This window comes from Pimephales promelas, chromosome 21, assembly GCF_988280905.1.
Source record: "Pimephales promelas chromosome 21, fPimPro1.hap1.1, whole genome shotgun sequence".
NCBI classification, from domain to species: domain Eukaryota; kingdom Metazoa; phylum Chordata; class Actinopteri; order Cypriniformes; family Leuciscidae; genus Pimephales; species Pimephales promelas.
Genome location: NC_142789.1, coordinates 13,627,026 through 13,648,277, shown reverse-complemented (window position 1 = coordinate 13,648,277; position 21,252 = coordinate 13,627,026). Strand labels below are relative to the sequence as shown.

General features: G+C 38.0%; 1 protein-coding gene and 1 long non-coding RNA gene across 9 annotated transcripts in view; one reads left to right on the top strand and one right to left on the bottom strand.

Annotated features, from left to right (window-relative positions):
* nlgn1 (neuroligin 1) overlaps nucleotides 1–21,252 on the bottom strand; it is a 393,533-nt gene that overhangs the window by 220,108 nt on the left and 152,173 nt on the right. The gene's annotated exons all lie outside the window — the stretch shown is intronic.
* Nucleotides 17,558–20,141, top strand: LOC148970441 (uncharacterized). The gene is made up of 6 exons (XR_016148479.1): nucleotides 17,558–17,919; nucleotides 18,416–18,470; nucleotides 18,573–18,624; nucleotides 18,734–18,755; nucleotides 18,883–18,943; nucleotides 19,047–20,141. It is a non-coding gene; the product is annotated as an uncharacterized LOC148970441 (long non-coding RNA).

The window sequence follows — 21,252 nt, the reverse complement described above, 5'->3', positions numbered from 1 at the left end:
AATAAGCCATATCCTTACTATATGTTAATAACTATGTTTGGCCGTAAACGCGATTAATTTATGGTGTAATTCTGAACCTCTTGGCTTGCCATAATCCTAACCAAACGTATATTACACACGGTGCGTTTCCTAAGCATGTAAAAACAAATTTTCGCGTATAAATTGCACGATAAACACACTGCGTGCAAGACGCATTTAGTTGATACATCTATGGCAACCAAACGTCACTGGTGAGACAAACGTGCAACGTTTACGTTTTGGCAGGGAAAAAAACTGATCAGAAAATGTAATGAAAATGTAACAGAAGTTGTAGAAATGTAGTGGAGTAGAAAGTATAATAATTGCTGCAAAATGTAACGAAGTAAAAGTAAAAAGTATGCACTATTTATTCTACTTAAGTAAAGTAAAGATACGTGAAAAATGTACTTAAGTAAAGTAACGAAGTATTTGTACTTCGTTACATTCCACCACTGTCATGATGTCATGAGAAACAGTCAAACAGCTCACTATATGTACTCTATATTATATTCTTTGTTCTTAAGAACTCTAGAGAGGAAGTGAAATGTCAAATTAACAATCACTACATGCTTATTTTACCATATGGAGTTCTGGCTAATTTGAATCACTTGTGACAATTACTGTACATGAGGGTCATATTATCGTTCATCTATTGTGATTAAAATAGAGCCGGGATTTTAACGCATTAATTAAGATTAGTTAATTACAGACTTTAACGCATTAATATATATATATATATATTTTTTTTACACCCAAAAAAAAAATTACGCATTTTAATCGCACTTATTTTTGCACCACGGAACATTTCTCACTGGATTAGTTTCGGCGGACCGATTATACTGGAGCACCAACTAGCGTTCATGACTTTTTTTACAGTCTATGCTTTAGACATCTAAACAACAAACCACACAGTGAACATGAACGAAGAAGCTGACGAGACACCTTTGATTGGGCCCGAGGATGGGAAATTTTGTTATAAAAACGAACGGATGGAAGCGTCATTAAGAGCATGGTGTTCGCATATCACATCGACCCTCATGTTTTACCTCAATGCAAAATATTTACAATTGCACTGGTCTGCCGGACTTGGTTGAACAAAAATAAACAATATTTTGTTGCTTAAGCGTATTCAGTCATTATTCAATGGTATACTAAAAATCAATGTGAAAAAAAAAATCTTCTCACTGTTCTCAGTTCAAATATTTATGCAATTAAAATGCGATTAATTAATTACAAAGCCTCTAATTAATTAGATTTTTTTTTAATCGAGTCCCGGCCCTAGATTAAAAATCATGTATTGTGTTGCAGGTCTCAATAAATGCTAATTAAAAAAAAAAAAAAAATCTTCATGGCAAAGCCAATTTTAGTTGCATTTGGCTCTTGCACATTCTTCATTTTGGACCCTTTTTGGTTTGTTACAGACCCCTCATGCCCATGATTTTGAATCAATAATGGGCAACTATAGCAAACTGTGGGGTTTATATTTATATTTTTAATAACTGTTGATCACAATACCACATACATACATTACCATGTCATGTAAGGAATGAGTTTCACAAGCTCTAAACACCTTTAGCGTAAAGGTGAATCATATCACTTTTCACTTTGCCCTGGACACATTTAATTATGTGCTTAATATTCTTAATTTTACAATTTCGATACACTGCCCTGTGAGTTGTGGTGGCCACTAAGGCTATATGCAGAAATGATTGTCCATAGAGTCTATTGAAAGTCAAAAGTTTCAAACATTGTACGATGTCTTTCAGACAAGAGAGGTGACTTCATGAGAACTAGCCCCTAGGTGACTGATGGATAGAAATTTTGAGAAAAAAAGGGGATAAAGTAATAAAATATAATCATACAGAATTAATTCATATCATCACAGAGGTCCAGCGAGTCAGAAAAAAAAAGTGACCTAGAGTCAACAGGGAGAGAGGAGAGGGGGGAAAGGTGGCACAATTTGATTAAGGGTATTGTGGGAGAATAAAGAAAGCTTGAATGCCTCTACCGAAGAGCTGAACGTCACTGAAGCTATTATTCATTCTAGAAGCGCACAGAGAGCACACTAACACTGTCATATTCAAATTTTATATGAAGCTCCTGTCACTGAGACGGTTTGAAGCAAGTTTTCCACTGAAAAACAAATAATCTGTTGCCAACAGTAAAATATCAGTGTAACCAAACCACTCTTACGCCAATAAATATTACAGAATCATTTATGACTGCGTGGTCAAAGATCTCATCAGTGCTATATTACTGAATCAGATTTCAATTGTCCTACTTCACCTGTTAATGGAAGATACTGCACAGTATGCAGACTTTTTATCTTACAAATGGCTTAGAACTCTCAGGCAGTTATCCGATATAGCGGAATTAATTGCGTTCTTTTGCTGTCTGGATGTTAACAGCGGGATTCCTCCGGTGCATCATAGATGGTCATCTTCAGGTTTCACTTTCTTGCTTGCTTTCTTCGTCTCACACCTCATCAAGTCTCCTACTTTAGCTATCTTGCACTTTCTGTCTGGTAGGGGGGCAAATGATTGCTGATTCGAAATAGTCTATGCTGCATTTCAGCCAGTACAGATTTCCATGTTCTGAGAGAGAGAGAGAATGAGTAGGAGGGGGAAAAAAGGAAGCAGAAGGAATGGGGGAAATAAACAGTTTGTTTGGTCATTAGGTACCACCTTTAAAGGGTTAGTTCACCCAAAAATGAAAATTCTGTCAGTATTTACTCACCCTCATGTTGTTCCAACCCCGTAAGACCTTTGTTCATCTTCGGAACACAAATTAAGATATTTAAGATATTAAGATCGCTCCTGCATACTAGTCCATAGGCTTTTTGAGGGACTGGCTCTTGCTGTCCCCGAAAAGTCATTAAAGACATCGTTAAAATAGTCCAAGTGACTACAGGGGCTCAAACGTAAAGTTTATCAAACGACGAGAACACTTTTGTGCGCAAAAAAACAACAAAAATAACGACTTTATTTCAACTATTCACTTCCTTCTCCATGAGCCTGTAAGTCAGTTAACGTAGTGTGATTGCGTAGAGCTACATCACACGTAGGCTCACTATTGGCCGACGCTGGTCATGTGCGTGTGATGCGTGTGACGTAAAATAACAAAAGCTTACGCTATTAAACTAGTAACCTGACTCGCGCAGAGGGAGAAATAAACTAATAGTTGAAATAAAGTCGTTATTTTTGTTTGTTTTTTTTGCGCACAAAAGTGTTCTCGTCGTTTGATAAACTTAAGATTGAGCCCCTGTAGTCACTTGGACTATTTTAACGATGTCTTTAATGACTTTTCGAGGACAGCAAGAGCCAGTCCCTCAAGAAGCCTATGGACTGTATGCAGGAGCGATCTTAATATCTTAAATATCTTAATTTGTGTTCCGAAGATGAACGAAGGTCTTACGGGGTTGGAACAACATGAGGGTGAGTAAATACTGACAGAATTTTCATTTTTGGGTGAACTAACCCTTTAAAGGGATAGTTCCCCCCAAAAAATGAAAATGCTGTCATTAATTAATCACCCTCATGTAGTTCCAAACTTTAGTTCATCTTTGGAACACAAAAGAAGGTATTTTTGATGAAATATGAGAGATTTCTGTTCCTCCATTTAAAGCTCCACAACTATGTGGTTTAGTCCAATTTTTTTCTGAAGAGACTAGATTGCTATATATCATGAACATATTGAATTGCCTTTTTCCCCACATATAAACATTCATCAACTCACACATGAGGCCAAGCATGTAGTCTTGACGTGCAAGAACGCAGCAAGTTTGAGCTTCTGCAAGAACCAATGAGATTCAATCTCACGTGTTACACAGGATTATTAAAAATCAAAATGGCGGGTGGCCGATCGGGTGTGGTCGCTGCTCTGTTACTCTACACGCTAATTTTAAAGTTGGTCCATCCAGCAAACGTCTCATTTAAACAGTCTTATAATTGCTTTGATTTTATAAAATACAACCACAATTATGAACATGGGATCTTTTATAAACAGACAAACATGATAAATTGCTTCTCTGGATATGGAGAGTATGCGTTCACTATCACCTTCTTAACTACACATCGATTTTACCGAAGAAAGTTGGAAGGACCAAACAACAAACAACAACACAATAATGCTGTGATAATAGCCATCTGTTTACTCTTGTCCGGGGACATTCACCAGTGCCCTGGTCCAACCATTGCAACAGATGAGGGAAGCATTGTTGACAATTTCATCAGCAACTCTACCACTACTCAGTTAAGAGCCTAATAACATCTGGCAAAGGGACTACCAATGAAAACTAGCCTTTGGGCTAATTTGGGTACATTTACATTTAAGAATGTTTATTAATGTACACTGTCCCTTTTCTAAATAAATAAATAAATAAATAAACACAGCACATTTCAACTTCGCAAGAACCATTTAGGTTTGTTCTCAGGTCAAGCAGTTTCGGTTAAGCTTCTATTTATGTCCTCTGATCAATGTCTACATGTGAATGAGTAGTCTGAAAGATCTGAGTTAAGTACCATAAATGGAACCTACCTAATGCAAAATTGTGACTAATCATATAAAGCAGCTAATTTTGGTGGAAAACTCTAAATATAGGCTAGCTTTCTGCATATAAACATGTTGAAGCTGAACATGCTGAAAAATAGCAACGAGACAGTCAACTTAATAAGTGAAGTGTTATTTCCACACAAAAATATCCATTCAAAACAACACTCTGCTCTTTCTTTTTTGGTGAAGTAATCCAATTCATACACCCACATGAAATCTGCATCCGATTATTCCTTAATATTCCTTAAGCCATATTGTATCCATGTAAATCCCTCTTGTTTATATACATTTAAAACACATAACTGCATTTCCATGAATGCATAGAGAGTGAAAGAATGCTATCATTGTAATAATATCAGAAAAAAAAATAATTTAAGAAATCCTTATTTTTAAGATTAGTCCATTTTTTCAACGTTTCTATCTCTGTCGAATTTCAGTCATTCCCCACCATTGAGGACATACTGTAGTCTTCCATGTTTTCACTGTTATACGGTAGAGGCGCTATTACGCATCTTCTGAAAAAAAAAAAGTATTGAATCTCCCGATCAAAACAGGTGTGAGGAAACAAGAAACAAGTGATGTAATCATATGCAAACGTATCACCAACATTAAAGTAGCATATAAATAAAAAATGACAAACGTTATAGAGAGCCAGGACGAGCTATTGCTGTGCAAGCATTAGGAGTGTTGATGGACTCAATCTACTCCATCTATGTTTTGATCATCGTTCTGAATCCGATGTGGATATATTATAGTCTTTGACCAAAAAAAATAAAAAAAAGCGAGATTTTCCCAATATACCCATGCCTCTTTGAATTTATCGCACATTAATATCTGGTACAGATAACTACAACCGAGAAATGCAAGCGGGCTTCAAACACAGACAAGCAGCAAAGTTTAAACTGTCAGTAGTTTGAGGCAAACTGGCCCCTGATCTCATTACTGCGGTACACATGGCAGTTGACATCTGCTTAGTGAACAGTGATTTGGTCTATGTGTTAATAGGTTTAGAGAGCAGACAGAACATGAGCGAGACGGACAGTACGGCTAAAAGAGCCTGGCACTGATGACTAATGCTAAGCTGGCACTATGGTGGGCCCTGCCTGTACCAACAACAACAACAAAAAAAGAAGAAGATGAAAACACAGGCCTTTAGAAAATGCTGGCGGTAAGTTTTGATGCCTGAGGGATGTGGTTTTAGAGCGTGTTGAATGTGTGTGTATTTGTGAGGCTTGTTCAAAGAGGTTGCAGTGTGAGCAGGACAGCAAACGGGCTAATTTGCCACTGTATTATATTTCCCCATCATTTCAATTTCAAAGTGCTGCATTAGCGAGAAGCAGGGATGAAAGGAGTGAAGAGCATTCTTCGCGCCGAGGACGCCATCAACATCCTTTAAGCCCGGCCCCTCATCAACCGCAGCGTGTCAGCAGAATTATAGAGCGTCTCTCCGCACAAATGAACTCAAACGCCGCCGCTACCATCCGCGTGCGCCCAGGGACGCCTTTGATACCAACCAGCAAATTACAAATTTTGTTTTTAATCAATAATTCATTTTCCAGCTCTTTTTATGTGCATGGCTAACTCACGAAGGGCCAGCGGATAAACTCGCCAGGAAAACACGTTATGTATTCAAATCCTTTCAAATGAAGTTTTCACCAATATGAAGCGGTGAAAACTGTAGGACTTGTTTGTCATTTGTTATTTGCGATGTTAAGATATCTCTTTTTGCACATATACACACACACACACACACGTCAAAATGTTAGAGGAAAGTTTGCTACTAATTTAAAATTTGCTTTATGAATGTTTTGGCAAAATGAGGCACTTTGCATTGGCTGAATGAATAAATTCAAACTGGCAAACCAAAGTAGTCTAAATTACTAGATAATTATTTTAAGGGGTGATGAACTGAGAAATCAAATTTTCCTTGAGCTTTTGACATCCAAGAGGTCATCATATTATAAGAATATCCTGTAAGTTTCAGAACTGAAAACGTCCTTGTTAGTCCAATAAAATCTTGTATTGACACCAGCCTCAGCAGCAAATGACTCGTTTTTCAAAGTGGGGAACTATGACGTCAAAGAGGATAAAACACCACCCCCGCTAAAGAAGATCAACGCCTACTTCAACACGGCCGGTTTAGCCCCGCCCACCGATTCGTACATTACATGCATAGCTAGCTATATAGCATAGGCCTACCTCATGATGACAAACAGCTTCCTCTGAATTCCAATGGTTAAACTTTATTTTTAATGACGTTCCAGCTGATGAGGTAAAACATTGTCCGTCTGTTCGCTAAATTTCACTGAGGGATTGTTTTGTAAACAAGACTGGATTTGCAGACCGATTAAGAGTAAAGAACAGTGCTGTGCCGTCTATATCGGATCTGACAGGAATTGTGCAACACACGGACTGGTGAATCATTCTGGCTGCCATTTTACAACATTGGACATTTTCAAAACAATTTCCCCCAAGTCCATCGACGGGTGAGTCGAAACTCATTATAATATGCAAAACTGTTATCCACTCACAGCAGTGGGCGTTTACTTCCAAGTCTTCAGTGCGAGACGCCCATAAAAACCAATCGTTTTTCAGCTAGGCTCTGGGTAGAAAATAGCCTATTACTTATTCATTTTGATGTTTTTGAATGCAAAAACCAATCGAATGTCATAAGTTGACCTTTAGACAATAATAGAGTGCCGAAGTTACGACGTCACTCTGTAGGCCAAAACGTGGAAGTGAGTTAGCATTTTAGCATTACGGTTCCCTCGCTCTAAAGCCTATGGGATTTTTGAATGGGTTTTTGCTAAATTGCCTGAAATAAGGTATGTGGTAACAAAGCCTCTAAATATTTTCATGTTTTGATCTAGGACACAGAACACACAGTTATAACCTGCTTGCGTTTTTTTTTTTAAACTTTATTGTGTCGGTGTTTTTTAAAATCTTTATATAGGCTTCAAAATGTATAAATTTTGGATTAACTTGTAAAGATTATCTTGCTAGACAAAACGTTAAAGGGTCACAACCCTTTGTTAAACACAGATCTTATTTTTTGTGATTTTCCAAAACTATATGGGGAAAATGCATTGCTTTATTTCGACCGAGGGAACCCATGCGCCTCTAGCTTCCGGGTTGTCCTACAAAGTGACGTCATCACTTCGGCACTCTATATAATAAAATTTAAAAAGCCAGTTCATGACCCCTTTAAGAAAGTAGTTGAAAGAACCTAAAAATGTGAATGCGCCAGGTTGTGTTGATTTTTTTTTTGTGTATTCCCTTTATTCACTGTTTTTTTAGCAGATGTTTTCTTACTAAAGATGAATAATGTAAACCAATCATTCTATAAAAGAAAAGAAAAAGGGACTTTGAGTTTAATGTAAGTCCCTCTGTCTGTGAAGTCACAAATTTTTAACAAAATGACAAAACTGCAACAGCCATATTTCTCCCTGTAGGAGCCGAACACTGTAAAAACAAGTCCACGAAAAAGCGAACAAAAATCAAAAGCGAATTGATAGCACCTGTAGTGAAGTTACCATGTGTGCTTTGCAAAGCTCAAGCAGCTCAACAACTGATCAATGAGAACATCTAGAGATTGGTTTCTGTGCTAAAATGGTGCACCGCAGTCTCCCTGAACGATCTTTCTCTGCTTCAGGTCAATGTGAAGCTCTTTTGGTTTATGTAAACCAGACGTTTACCAATTTGCCAACTTCAGAATATCATGAGCTTTCTCTAACCAGGCCTATCTAATCAGCTCTTATACGCATTTAAATGACTTATCAAATAAATTGTTAACATTCTGAAAGTAAGTATAACAATAAAGTGAGCGGTTTTAAAAAAACAAGGTGAAATAATGTATTTCATTGTAGTGTTTATAATTTATTATTTTTTTTTCTATAGTTCTTGTGGAAGAACATTGTTGTGATTCGGCTCTTTGTGACTGGGTGGATGAATATGTTTTATTCATAACATGCTGCATTCACGCCATGTTGTCAACGTAGTCTCTAGATGACAACATGTGATGTCGTATTCGGAGCTGTTTCACGTCCTCGGACTGGGAATTATGTGTGTCTAGGCATCACTGTCAATGTCTAAATGAATCTACAGTGATCAGGTGGTACAGCAGTCACATGGTACATGTAGGAGCTCTCAAACAATTCCCAGCTTAAAAACTGTAATCATGAGCTCTGCAAAGATGTGAATGCTTTTTACAAGTTGAAATCACATATTTGCAGTAATTACAACATGGCGTGAATGCACCTTAAAATAGAGAGAGAGAGAGGGAGAGGGAGAGAGAGAGAGAGATTATCCTACTGCTCATAAAACATACTAGGCTTAAAAGATATTGATGGAAAGGATTTTAAGCTGACTAGCTGAAGACATTACTATAGCTATACCCATTGATAGACAGTACTTCCTTGAAAACAAATTCCAGCACCGCGCTACAACAACCATAATGAAATGACCCTACAAAATAGATAAAGCTTTACAATGAACCCTGTTAGAGATCTACACATGGCAATTTTTTGTTCAATAAAATACTTTACTCGCCCATAACAGTAATACAAAAATTATCTCTGTGTCGCATTTACAACATTTCAGATCCCTCAGTTATCGCCACCTCTCCAAAAAGCTGAGCAAATGTTGATTCTTGTTTTATTACGAGCTATATTATTAGCTACATGTCAACCTTTCTTGCTCGTCGTGACTGACTTATTTGTGACATACACGCGTCAAAGTAGCCGGATCAGCTTTACTCTATTTACGGATATGATGAGTTTCCAGTCTAAAAAAACATATTTTGGAAAAATTATTGATAATGCATTGACTCATTTATTTTTTTTTAATTTAGAACAAAAAAAATATTTACACAGTGTACCTTTAACATTTAATAATGATAATAATAATAATAATAATGTTTAATTATTTCATGTTTTATCAGGAGTAAAATAATTTTCTTTAAACATGCAGGAAGCTTTTTCTAACAAAAGCATGACAAAAAATCCTGCAAAAATACATAGCTTTTGTATGAATTAAGATGTAGTACACCTAAAAAAAGTGGTGTGTGCTTTTAAATAGATAGCAATAAACATTCAGTATAAAATGTAATAGTAAAACCGCAGTTGAAAGATAAAAGCTTTGATGACTAAGTAATGTTGCATTATGGGCCAGGAGCTTCATGCTTTCTAGTCGATCCAGCATTTATTTGGGGATTAAAGCAGCTGACGGAAATGAGTTCTTACTGACACATGTATATAGACTTGTTGCAGAGTGAATCAGACAGATTTAATAGAAAAAGACGTTAAGTCTTGTCCTATCCTCTCCGGGCTCTCGTAAATCTGTCTCACAGTCGCACAAGTAGAAATGATAACACAAGCCCAATTGAGATTCAGAAAACCAGTTGCCGATTATATTGAGACTGTACAAATATATATTACTACAACCTGCATGACTGAATTTCTTCATTGAAATGAAGAATAGAATAGAATAGAATATATATATATATATATATATATATATATATTAGTTTGCTCTAAAACTATGGAACTTCTCTCAAGATTCAAAAGGTTTTTGTTTGCTACATACTGTGCGCAGTGAAATGTTTGTGACGTACTATCCTTCAATTGAAGTAAAAAAAATAAAAAAAATACAATAAAAGTTATAGCAGAATTTATAATTAAGTTACTATTAAGTTATAAATAAACAATGGTTATGGCTATTTTATGTGCATCCGTAATGCAGTCAATGTGCAATTTTACATTTATATCCGTAATGTGTCAATGTGCAATGGTTAGGAATGAATAATATTATTTTATAAGTTAAAACTAGGCAGGCAGATATACAAAAGTTAAAGTTCAGTGGCAGGGTTAAAAATGTTGAAAGTGTATTTGAAGTTAAAAGTGTTAAAAGTACAAAGTTCAAGGCTCTGATTGCCGCAGGAAAAAAAAAAACTGTTCCTCATCCTCTCTGTTCGTGTTTTATGATAGCGCAGGCGTCTGCTTGACCTGAGGGTTACAAACAGTTTATTGCAAGGGTGATGGGGGTCCTTGATAATCCTTCTGGCCCTGTTTGTACAGCGTGTGATGTATAAGTCATGCAGAGGAGGGAGTGTGATGCCCATGGTCCGCTCAAAGGTCCTCGCCACCCTCTGCAGAGCTCACCGGTCCCCACAGGAGCTGTTACCGTACCAGACAGATATGGCTCCAGTCAGTATGCATAGTAGCATTGTAAAAGGAAAGGCGCTGTCTTGCCTTCCTTACCACAGTATCTGTGTGTACACTCCGTGATAAATCCATGGAAATGTGCACTCCAAGGTTTTTAAAACTGCTCACCCACTCCACAGGTGTCCCACGTATCAGGAGAGGGGTGTAGGTCCTGCGACGTTGTGGGCAGAGGTCCACCACCATCTCCTTGGTCTTCTCCACATTAAGCTGTTGTCCCTGCACCACGTTGTCAGGTCTGACACCACAGACCCGATCGGGCCCACCAAAACTGTGTCGTCCGCAAAGTTCACAATGGTGTTGGAGTTGTGCCTGGAGACACAGTCATGGGTATACAGGGAGTACAGAAAAGGACTCAGCACACAGCCCTGAGGGACACCAGTGTTGAGGACGAGGGGGTGTAATGTGTGCCCTCCCGCTCTGACAACCGCCTGGCAGTTAGGAAGTCCAGGATCCAGGCACAAATTGATGGATTCAGACCCAGGTCAAACAGCTTAGTAGCCAGCCTGCTGGGGGCTACAGTATTGAAAGCTGAACAGTAGTCTTAAACAGCAGTCTGACATTGCCCCCTCCTGCGAAGTCAAGGTGGGAGAGGATGGCATGCATGACCTGGCGGATGGCGTCATCTGTGGATCCGTTGTAGTGATAGGCAAACTGCAATGGATCTGTGGTGCTTTGAAGAGAGGAGCAGACGTAATTCTTTACCAACCTCTCAAAGTACTTCATGACCACTGAGGTCAGTGCTACTGGACGGTAGTCGTTCATACCAGCTGGGGAGGCGTTCTTGGGCACATGGATGATGGTGGACATCTTGGAGCATGTGGAGATTGTGCAAGAGATTAAATATGGAAGTGAACCAGCTCAGCGCAGGTCCTTATGACTAGTCCTGAGATCCTATCCGGACCTGCCGCCTTTCTGGTGTTTACCCTTTCCAGCTCCCTTCTTACGTCGTGCTCAGGAAGAACGGGGCCAAGTGCTGCCTCACATGTAGAATTCCATCTATCTGCATTAATCAGGCCCACGTTCACATTGTCAGCGTTAGCATTGCTAGCTTCGAAACATGCGTAAAAGGAGTCCAGTTCCGTCGCCAGCGTCACATCTGCACTCACCATGCAGGGGCGAACCCCTTTATAGTCTGTGATCTCATGTAATCCCTACCATATGCTTTGTGTGTCCTTTTCCTAGAATTTAACTTCCATCTTGTCCCTGTAGCGCCGCTTAGCATCCGCTATGTCCCGCCTCAGTTTGTAACATGCAGCCTTTTATTCTGTCATGTCACCCAACAGTACTCCAGCGCTGTAAGTGATGGTGCGTTATTTCAGTGCAGCTTGGATGGATCTGTTTCCCGGAACATTCTTTGCTTCAGAAAAGACTTTACCATCGCCGTGGGTACAACATTTTCGATCAGGGGTGAGTTTCCCGAAAGCATTGTAAGCCAACTATGGTCGCAAGTTCCGTCGTTACCAATAGAGTTCAATGGAATTTGCGACCAACTTGTGACCATAGTTGGCTAACGATGCTTTCGGGAAATGCAACCCAGTGTGGCCACAAAGCTCGTAACTACATCCATAAACAAACTGACGTCATTGTTTGCACTCTCCCGGAACATTTCCCGGTCCGCATCGAGTAGCATCTGCTCTGATTCATCTGTCCAGCATCTGACCTCTCGCGTCACTACCGACTCTCGCATCATTCTCTGTTTATAATCCAGGATTAAAACAATGGTGTTATGATCCGATTTCCCGAAAGCTTGTGATGGGAATGGATTTATACCCTATTTTTAAAGGGTGTATTGCAGTGATCTAGAGTCTTGTCATTCCTAGTGGGAAATTTGATATGTTGGAAGAAATTAGGCAGAACTTTTTTTTTAAGATTTGCCTTATTAAAGTCCCCTGCCACGATTATTGCAACTTCAGAGTGTCTGGTCTGTAGTCCAATTGTTGCATTGTGTAACACTGGTAAAGCCCCGTCGGTGTCTGCTTGTGGTGGAATGTATACAGAGGTGAACTCATGACGAAGAAAAAAAGGGTGACACATAATAGTCAGATGTTCCAAGTGGAACAAGCAGGAACTCGAAAGGGTTTTGATCTCCTTTGAGCGGCACCAGTTGTTGTTTATCATGAAACAGACTCCTCCACCTCTTGTTTTACCGGACTCTTCTGTTCTGCCCATGCGGAAGACAGAGAAGTGATCAGCTGGAGTAACCACTGTGTCCGGTACAAGGGAAGATAGCCATGTTTCTAACAAACAAAGGATGTCACTAGGGCTGGGTAATAAATATCGATTTCTCGATATTAATCGATTCTCATTTTTACGAACCGATATCGATTCTTAAATCTCAAGAATCGATTAGTCATCCTGTTTCATTTGATGAATGGGACATTGTATCGCGGCTGTCCGCATCCAAAAAAATCGCAATAATCTTTGTCCTTTGTTACTATTGATATGAAACAAAGTCTCAATTTTCAAATTACGTCCATTTTCTTTAGAAATTCAAAAACATAAATAGTGTTTTGGCGGTGTGGCGTGAGATCGCTCTGGCTCAGCTCAGGAGAAGCAGCAGCGCTGATCTCTCTTCCGGGTTAATAATACCAGTCACAGCGCGAAATAAACATGAATGAGCATCTGAAAGTGAGTTAAAGATAGAGTACAACTTATCGAAATCCGTATCATGTCACATTGATTCGCTCAATCAGCGTTTCAACCGTGGAAAGACGTCAGTTAAACTAATCAATGTCATATATCGTCATATTTACCTCAGGAAACCCACATAAACTCGTTAGTCAGCTAGAAAAAATAACTCTAGAGAGGAGAATTTTGCTAAATATATACACCATATTACATATGCATTATAATCTTAATGTTCTTCAATATTTAATGCATATTTGAATAAATCTGGCAAGTTTTTATGACAGCCACAATTTAAATGTTTATATTTCATATAATCTTATTATAAATATAAATAAAAGTGTAATTTAAGTGTTTGTATAACTACAAAACAGTTTATTATTACCTTCATATTAGGCTAATGAAATCTATAGGCTACAACTAGACTCCCATAGTTTACAGCATTAGTTAAGAGATTTGATTCCCTTGAGAAAAATGGCCATTTATTGTAACTGATATCCAAAATAATCGATATTGAATCAAATCGTAATCGAAATCGAATCGAATTGCAAGCTTGTGAATCGAAATCGAATCGAATTGTGAAATTTGTCTCAATACCCAGCCCTAGATGTTACAGTCCATTATGTTCTGCTGGTACGTTATCCTGGCTCTGAAGTCGTCCAACTTATTTTCTAAAGATTGGATGTTTACGAGCAGGATACTGGGCAAAGGTGGTGGATGGGCCTGAGACCGTAGCCTGTTCGCTATACCCCCTCGACGACCTCTGTGCTTCCTTTTTCCATCGGGTCTCGCCGCTATTGTTGTTGTTGCTGTCCTCATCCCTCTTCAGTATTTCCTTCAGTATTTCCACAGGCCACAACAGAGTGTTGGATAAAAGGTAGGTAAACTGTTTGTTTGCAGTATTCTGATGCAACAAAGAGCTTCTCGGTCATATTGTAACATTCCGACTATTGTAAAAAAAAAAAAAAAAAAAAAGGTTGAGGTTTCAACCTTTAATCTTTTAAGGTTTTAGCTGTTTTTGTCCGTACACCGTCAAGTCAGTGGAGTCCAAATATTTACACAATATTAGAGACTTATCAGAATATCTTCACTCAGAAAAAAAGGAAGGCCAAAGAGGTTTAGAACATGAGTCAGTAGATGTTAAAAATTGTAATATTTGGGTGAGCTGTCCCTTTAAGAGATTATGTGAAAGTCTTAGAAAGCCAGTGAATGTGACATTTGGATGGAAGAAACCATAAATAGGGGGAAAAAAGGCTCCTCCCATAAAGATCCTGCAGTCTTGACTCTCATTGGCAATTTGCGCAGGTAACCGCCCACACAGCACTACACCAGTGAAGGCTAATGAACTAGTAAATTAGGCCCAGAAAGCTTTAATTAGTATCAAAGTATGCCAAACTGAAAGCTGGCCATTTATCTGCTCACCTCTAACCTCATCTTTTTGATGACTTGAAAAGAGCAGACTAATAAAAGACAAAAGGAAAATGAAAATAGATTTTCTCACTCAAGTGGCCGAAGCGAATGATTAAGTAGTTCATCACAAGAAAATATAGAATTCTTCCCACGGAGGAATCGACCTGTCCTATAGATACATTAAAAAGATGGCAGGAAATCGTTAAGCATACGCGGAGCTATAGATTGTAGTGTGGATGCCCCACAAGTGATCATAATTTCTAAGGGTTTGTACATGTGAGGGGGTGGAACTACAGCGGTGCAGTGAGGAGCCCACAGCTACACAGAAATACCAGCAAAAAAAAAAAAAAAAAAAAAAATCTATCTCAATGAATTTCAATTGGGCACACAGAATGTGATGGAATCTAAATCACATTGCTTCACAACTATTTAACAAATCTAGGCTGAGACGCACACTTCTGGTGTTAATGTGCCCTCTATGACAATAAGTAATCCATCTACACAAGCACCCACTCTTAGAAAATAAGACATTGCTGCATCAACCTAAATTAGCATTAGTTATGAATATAAGGCATGCCTTTTGGTTTAACCAAAGCAAAATAAAAGTTTATATTTAATGTCTAAAAAACATTAATTTGTACCAATTGTTTTAACAATCTACTATTATCAATAACATTGTATAAATGTTTATTTATTATTATTAAGGAAAATATATTTTAATACTACAATTATTCAATCTACTACCACTATACATCATTCAATTATTTATTCATTTGTTATTCGTTTGTAGCGCTTGATGGACAAAAACCAAAGGGAATACTATTTTTTTTTTATTAATTACTACTGATCGACAAAAACAAAAAGGTGTGCTAAAATTATTTAAATTATTTTATTTTAAAATTAATTCAACAATTACAATTTTAACATTTTAATATTATTAATACAATTTTCTAAATGTTTATTATTATTATTATTAGTTACAATAAAAAACCATAAACATTTAAAAAATAATTATTATTCACTGCTACTGCATAGTTATAGCCTGGGTTTCCCCATACTGCCTTTGCGCAGCACAATTTTATTCACGCTGTTAGTCAGTCTTGATACCATGAACCAAATTTTCGCCTCAGCGAGGGGACCAATCACAGAACGGGCAAGCGGGCATCCAGCAAGACGATGACGACGTCAATGTGACATACCGAAGCAGTTTGTTTATACTTATGGATCAAACATGGCAGCAGATGCAAAGTTAACATGCAGCCTTAGGCTATGTTTACACGGAAACGATTCTGAAGAGAAAACGCACAAGTGGCGTTGCGTCATCACTTTTTATCCTGCGTTTAGATGAGCGTTTTGGGTGTGAAATTCACGTGCAGATGGTGACGCAAAAGTCTGTGAAATTCACTGTAGTATGCACTCCAGGCGGCTAAGAGTGCATACTACAACAACACCAAGCCCGCGTGCCGGCATACAACCTTCACTGTCAAGCAGAGCTTTGCGTTTTTACCATTTACACGGGAACGCGGCGATGGAGCGTTTTAAAGATTTCCACTCTGGAGGGTGGTTTCACTTTTTCGCGTTTTTAAGCCCCAAAAACTCTGTCGCCGTGTAAACGAAAGGCACATCCGATAAAATATTTTTACATTTTCACCAGCGAGCGTTATCGTGTAAACAGGGCCTTAGATATTGTTCTAAGCAGATTAGAACACAATTAAATCTCTGAACCATCGTCTACTTCCTTGCCTAATTTATTTCGCTCTACATACATCATCTGGCATAATTGAAATGATTGGCTATGAGCTCCGTACAGGTGCATTTGATAGACATTCGTAGCACACAATACACTGCATGAAAAGTGTGATTTTCGTCAGTAAGCGGCACTGTAGATTGTCGTGGAAGTTCAGGTTTACGACTGCACACGGCAATTTACAGGTAACACTCAAAACTGCCGTGAATTGCCGGAAATTGACGTGGGCCTTGCTTGGCAGTTGTCCCCCCATTGTCCCCCCTTCTCCTAAATCTAGAGGAGGCTTTGACATGTAAATGAAAATGCTGTGAGCTATACACATGCAAATAAGGGTAGGGGAGTTTCACCCCAGGTAACATTTTTCTGAAAGGAACTTCATTCTAAGACAATCTCTGGTAGAAATAGATCAGGCTCAGTATAACCTAATTACCGTGTTTTTTTTGTTTGTTTTTTTTTGTTTTTTAACATTGCAACATGACATCCAAAAAGATAACAATCAACAAATAATAATTTCACAATAAATAAGAAACAAATAAAAATAGGACAGAATTGAACAAATGAAATAAAAACAGGAAAGGGACTATCTCTATTGTGTATAATATTATGATTTAAGAGAAAGTTAGAAACCAGTAATTTGTACTATTTAAAGAAAGAAAATAGCATACACATAAATTCACTTTTCAATTAGCTTCAATATTCTTTAGCAAATACAATTGTATCACTACATTTTTATCGATACATTTGAGAGACTCAATATACTGAAAACTGAAAATCAGACCCCCCCCCAAAAAAAAAAAAAAAACTTCAAACAAGGTTTAGAATTATTCATTTTACTCTTATGAATATGAAATTTTCCTAATACAATTACAAGATTCATCATAACATTTACAGAAGTAGTTTTTCAAAATATATGATAACATCTTTGGATGTTAATTCACAGTTATAAACAGATGTTTTTTTGTTTTTGTTTTTTACAATTTTTTTTACTGGTTTATTTATTTTAAGTAGCCTAATAAAGTTATTTATTTATGCATATATGTATTTTTACATTTCATGGTAGCCTATTTGGGTATATCCACCTTATTCCTAATTTAAAATGAACAGCAGCAGAAAAGTCAAGACAGCCGACGACAGCCTTTCAACCTGAGTCAAAAACCAGTGAACGTAACTCTGATTGGCTGAGGCAGCATATCGTCATAATCCAACCTGTAACGTCAGCCACTCTGATTGGCTGAGGCAACGTGCCAGGCATGTGGCGTGTTATTCAAGCAGAAATAACGGCACAGATATTCAGCCTGCTTCGCCGTCATGATCGCTGGGGAACCCATCTTTTCCTCTAAATTGAAGGTAAGTTCGTCCAGCTTAGTGAATTCTATGTTCATGTGTACTTATAGTGTTTGGTAGTTTAGCGTTATTGTCTTAAACTTCACAAATCTGCTGTGATTACTGCCGCGAATGTCCAAGGGTGTTAACCTAACGGAACAGTTTTTTGTTTTGCGTTAGCTTGCTGCTCTTAATTCTTTTTTAGTTTCGTTTCAATTTGAACAATTTGGGACACTAAACTGTACGTTAGGTTGCACTTTGTTATCTGGCTGCAAGCTAGCTACCATTCCTTGCTAGTAATCAAACTAACTCGTACTGAGTGTTCAATTGGCTTTTCCCAATGCGTTTACTGTGAATATCGTCAGAAATTATGAAAAAAGAATAAGTGCCAGGGTCATAAAACATAAAGCGCGTAATGTGCTTGTATGCTCTAGTGTAGGCTATCCTTGTTTGTAAAATTTCATCACTTTGTGTGATGGAGTGAAATCTTCAGGTGTTTGTGATTTGTTTTGTCTCTCAGGGGCTGTAAGGAGTGAGGTGTCCTTCGCTGATAGGAGAAAAAACACCTAAACAAGGTAACGTTACGTGTTGTGATCTCATCCTCTTTTCTTTTGAACAGGCCCCAGTCAAATAAAAAGTAAAACTAAACTAATTTGTATTAACGTTTGTGTTTATAGATGACTTTGAGCGTGAGACAGTGGTGAAAACGCCAAAGAGAACTGGAACATGGCATGTTATATTCAGTTATAAATGTTTGACCAAGTTATTAAATATCTTATAAATCTGTTCAGTTTCATCATTTGATAATAACTTTATAACACATTTTTTTGTGGTATAGATGCAGTGACTGAAACCTGGTGGTAAGTATTGATCTATTGGCAGTGGAGAAGACACTTTTAATAGACGCCTTCCCCCTTGTGATCTATCAAACTTTGTTATTCTAATTAGAGTATTGTAAACATCACCAAATGTGTTTGTTTATTTCAGTGTTCCAGAAAAAGGTCCTGAAACTACTGGTCGACATCCGCCATCGCCTGAAGGAAACCAGGTAGTGGATGCAGAAGAAACATATATTTTTGCTTACAAATGTGGGGACTTGGGGCAGATTGCCTTTGCATACATCTAAATCATTGTCTTTTTCAACTTTGCAGAAGGGGTCATGAAATTCGGTTCCACACCAACTGAGCTGTATGTACATCAAGGTGAACCTCAAGCACGCGTCGCAAAGACTTGGATTCACTTCGCCCTGATGAGCCAAGCCTACAGGACTTGAATTAAGAGTTTTAAAGGGATAGTTTACTTGATTTTTTTTTTTTTGAAATGTTTTGGCTTACATCAAGGGCATCAGTCATATAATGGAAGTCTATGGGGATCTCTTAAAAGAGCATGCACAGAGAAGTACAAATTAAACATGATTTAATGAATCATAACTGTAAGTACACGTTGATGGCTTAAGATACGAGATGAGCGGTTTGTGTGAGAAAATGAACAGTGTGTGTGTTTGTGTGTATATATATATATATATATGATCTGCGCATGCGGCGGAAAGTGCCAGAAGCGATCTTGCACTGGTACGTCACTCATTGTTTACACAGATTTCAGAAGTTTTACTGTGAAGATCTAAACATATTAAGATATATTGCATTTTTGTGTATATCTAAATATGTATATATATACACATTTATACAATAACAATATAAATACTGTTTGTTTTCTCTCACAAAACGCTCATTTCGTGTCTTAGTCCATCAATGTGTACTTAATTTATGAGTCATTAAATCATGTTTAATTTGGTCTTCTTTGTGCATGCTCTTTGAGGTGGTGACCATAGACCTGCATTATATGACTGACAGACAACAACGGTTTGACCTAAAAATATCAAAATTGAAAATACTGTGGAAACAAAGACCCCTGCATCTTGGATGCCCTTGAGGTAAGCTAAAACATATCAAAAATTAATTTCAAAGTGAACAATCCCTTTAAATTACATCCTTATTATTCGTTCATAATTCTGCCTTCTGTGTTTGATATATCTGGTGCCCAATTCTGATGCCATTCAGGGCAATTTATTTTTGAATAAAGATGCAATATATTATTGATTTATTTGTATAACTGTAGTGCTGTATGTATGTTGTCCCATGTTTCCAGAGGGTGGAGGACATGTTTTCTGTGCTTTGAAGATGTTCTCCTATGCTTTGTACATAGTTGTGTGTTTGTTCTAATAAAGCTATTTCTTTGAATAAACAGTATGTGGCAAATGTTCCTTTCCTCAATAAATTCATGTCCTTGATGGTAATAATAATTTAGTCCATAGGATAACAATGACATGAATAAACAACATAATAGCATATCATATGAATATATATATATATTATAATTTTATGTCGGCTGACCAATAGTAACAGATCTGCCAACCAATCACGAGTGATTTTCTTGTTTAAATGTAGTGAATTTCAACCAATACTGAGTGAGGAAATTCAAGTCATTCTCTGGCAAGGCGCGCGCAGTGCTGCTATTCATATGCTAATTAGGGCCATTCACACCTCCGCGAGCGCTCCATGCATACGTCATGGTTCGTTTCCGTCAATATGTGGCACAGACGAACGCGACGTTCACAGTCTGTAAATTGTCGTTAACTGCCGAAAATTAGGGAGATTTCCGGCAGTTTACGGGGACGAAAATCCCACTTTTCATGCAGTGATAAACAGCTCTGGGCATTCGTAAACCAAATCTCAAATACGAGAAAATGAACGTGGTTCCCTGACGTTAGCCAGGCTAGCATAATTATGTAATATAAAATAGTTATGTAATATATAATTTCAACGCATTCTCATCCTAGGGCGTCATCTAACTGACGCTTTTGACCATGCGTCTAAATATGACGCACATGGCAACCTTAAGCGTCAGTTAGATGATGCGGGTAGGTTTTGGTCTAGGGTAGGGTTAGGGTTAGACCACTAGTAGGCGCGTCTCATATTGACGCTAAAGGGTGCCATGTGCGTTGGATGTTGACACATGGTCAAAAGCGTCAGTTGGATAAGAACGGGCTGACAATTTTCAGTTGCATTTCCATTTGTCTTATTTACATTTAATATTATATACTAATATGAATTTGTTGCGTTTATATAGTGCTTTTCTCTGTACTCAAAGCATTTAGGGCCAATCCCAATTCTACCCCTTACCCCTTCCCTTTCCCCTAGCCCTACCCCTTCGCCTTCCCCTTGACCCTTGAAACAGAGTGGCAATGCGTAGGGGTGAAAATATTCCCCTAGGAAATGGGACACCACTACGCCTCCGTTAAACGTCATTATAAGTCGTCGCTAGCGCCTACGTCACAGGAGATGCGCCGATGTTTAT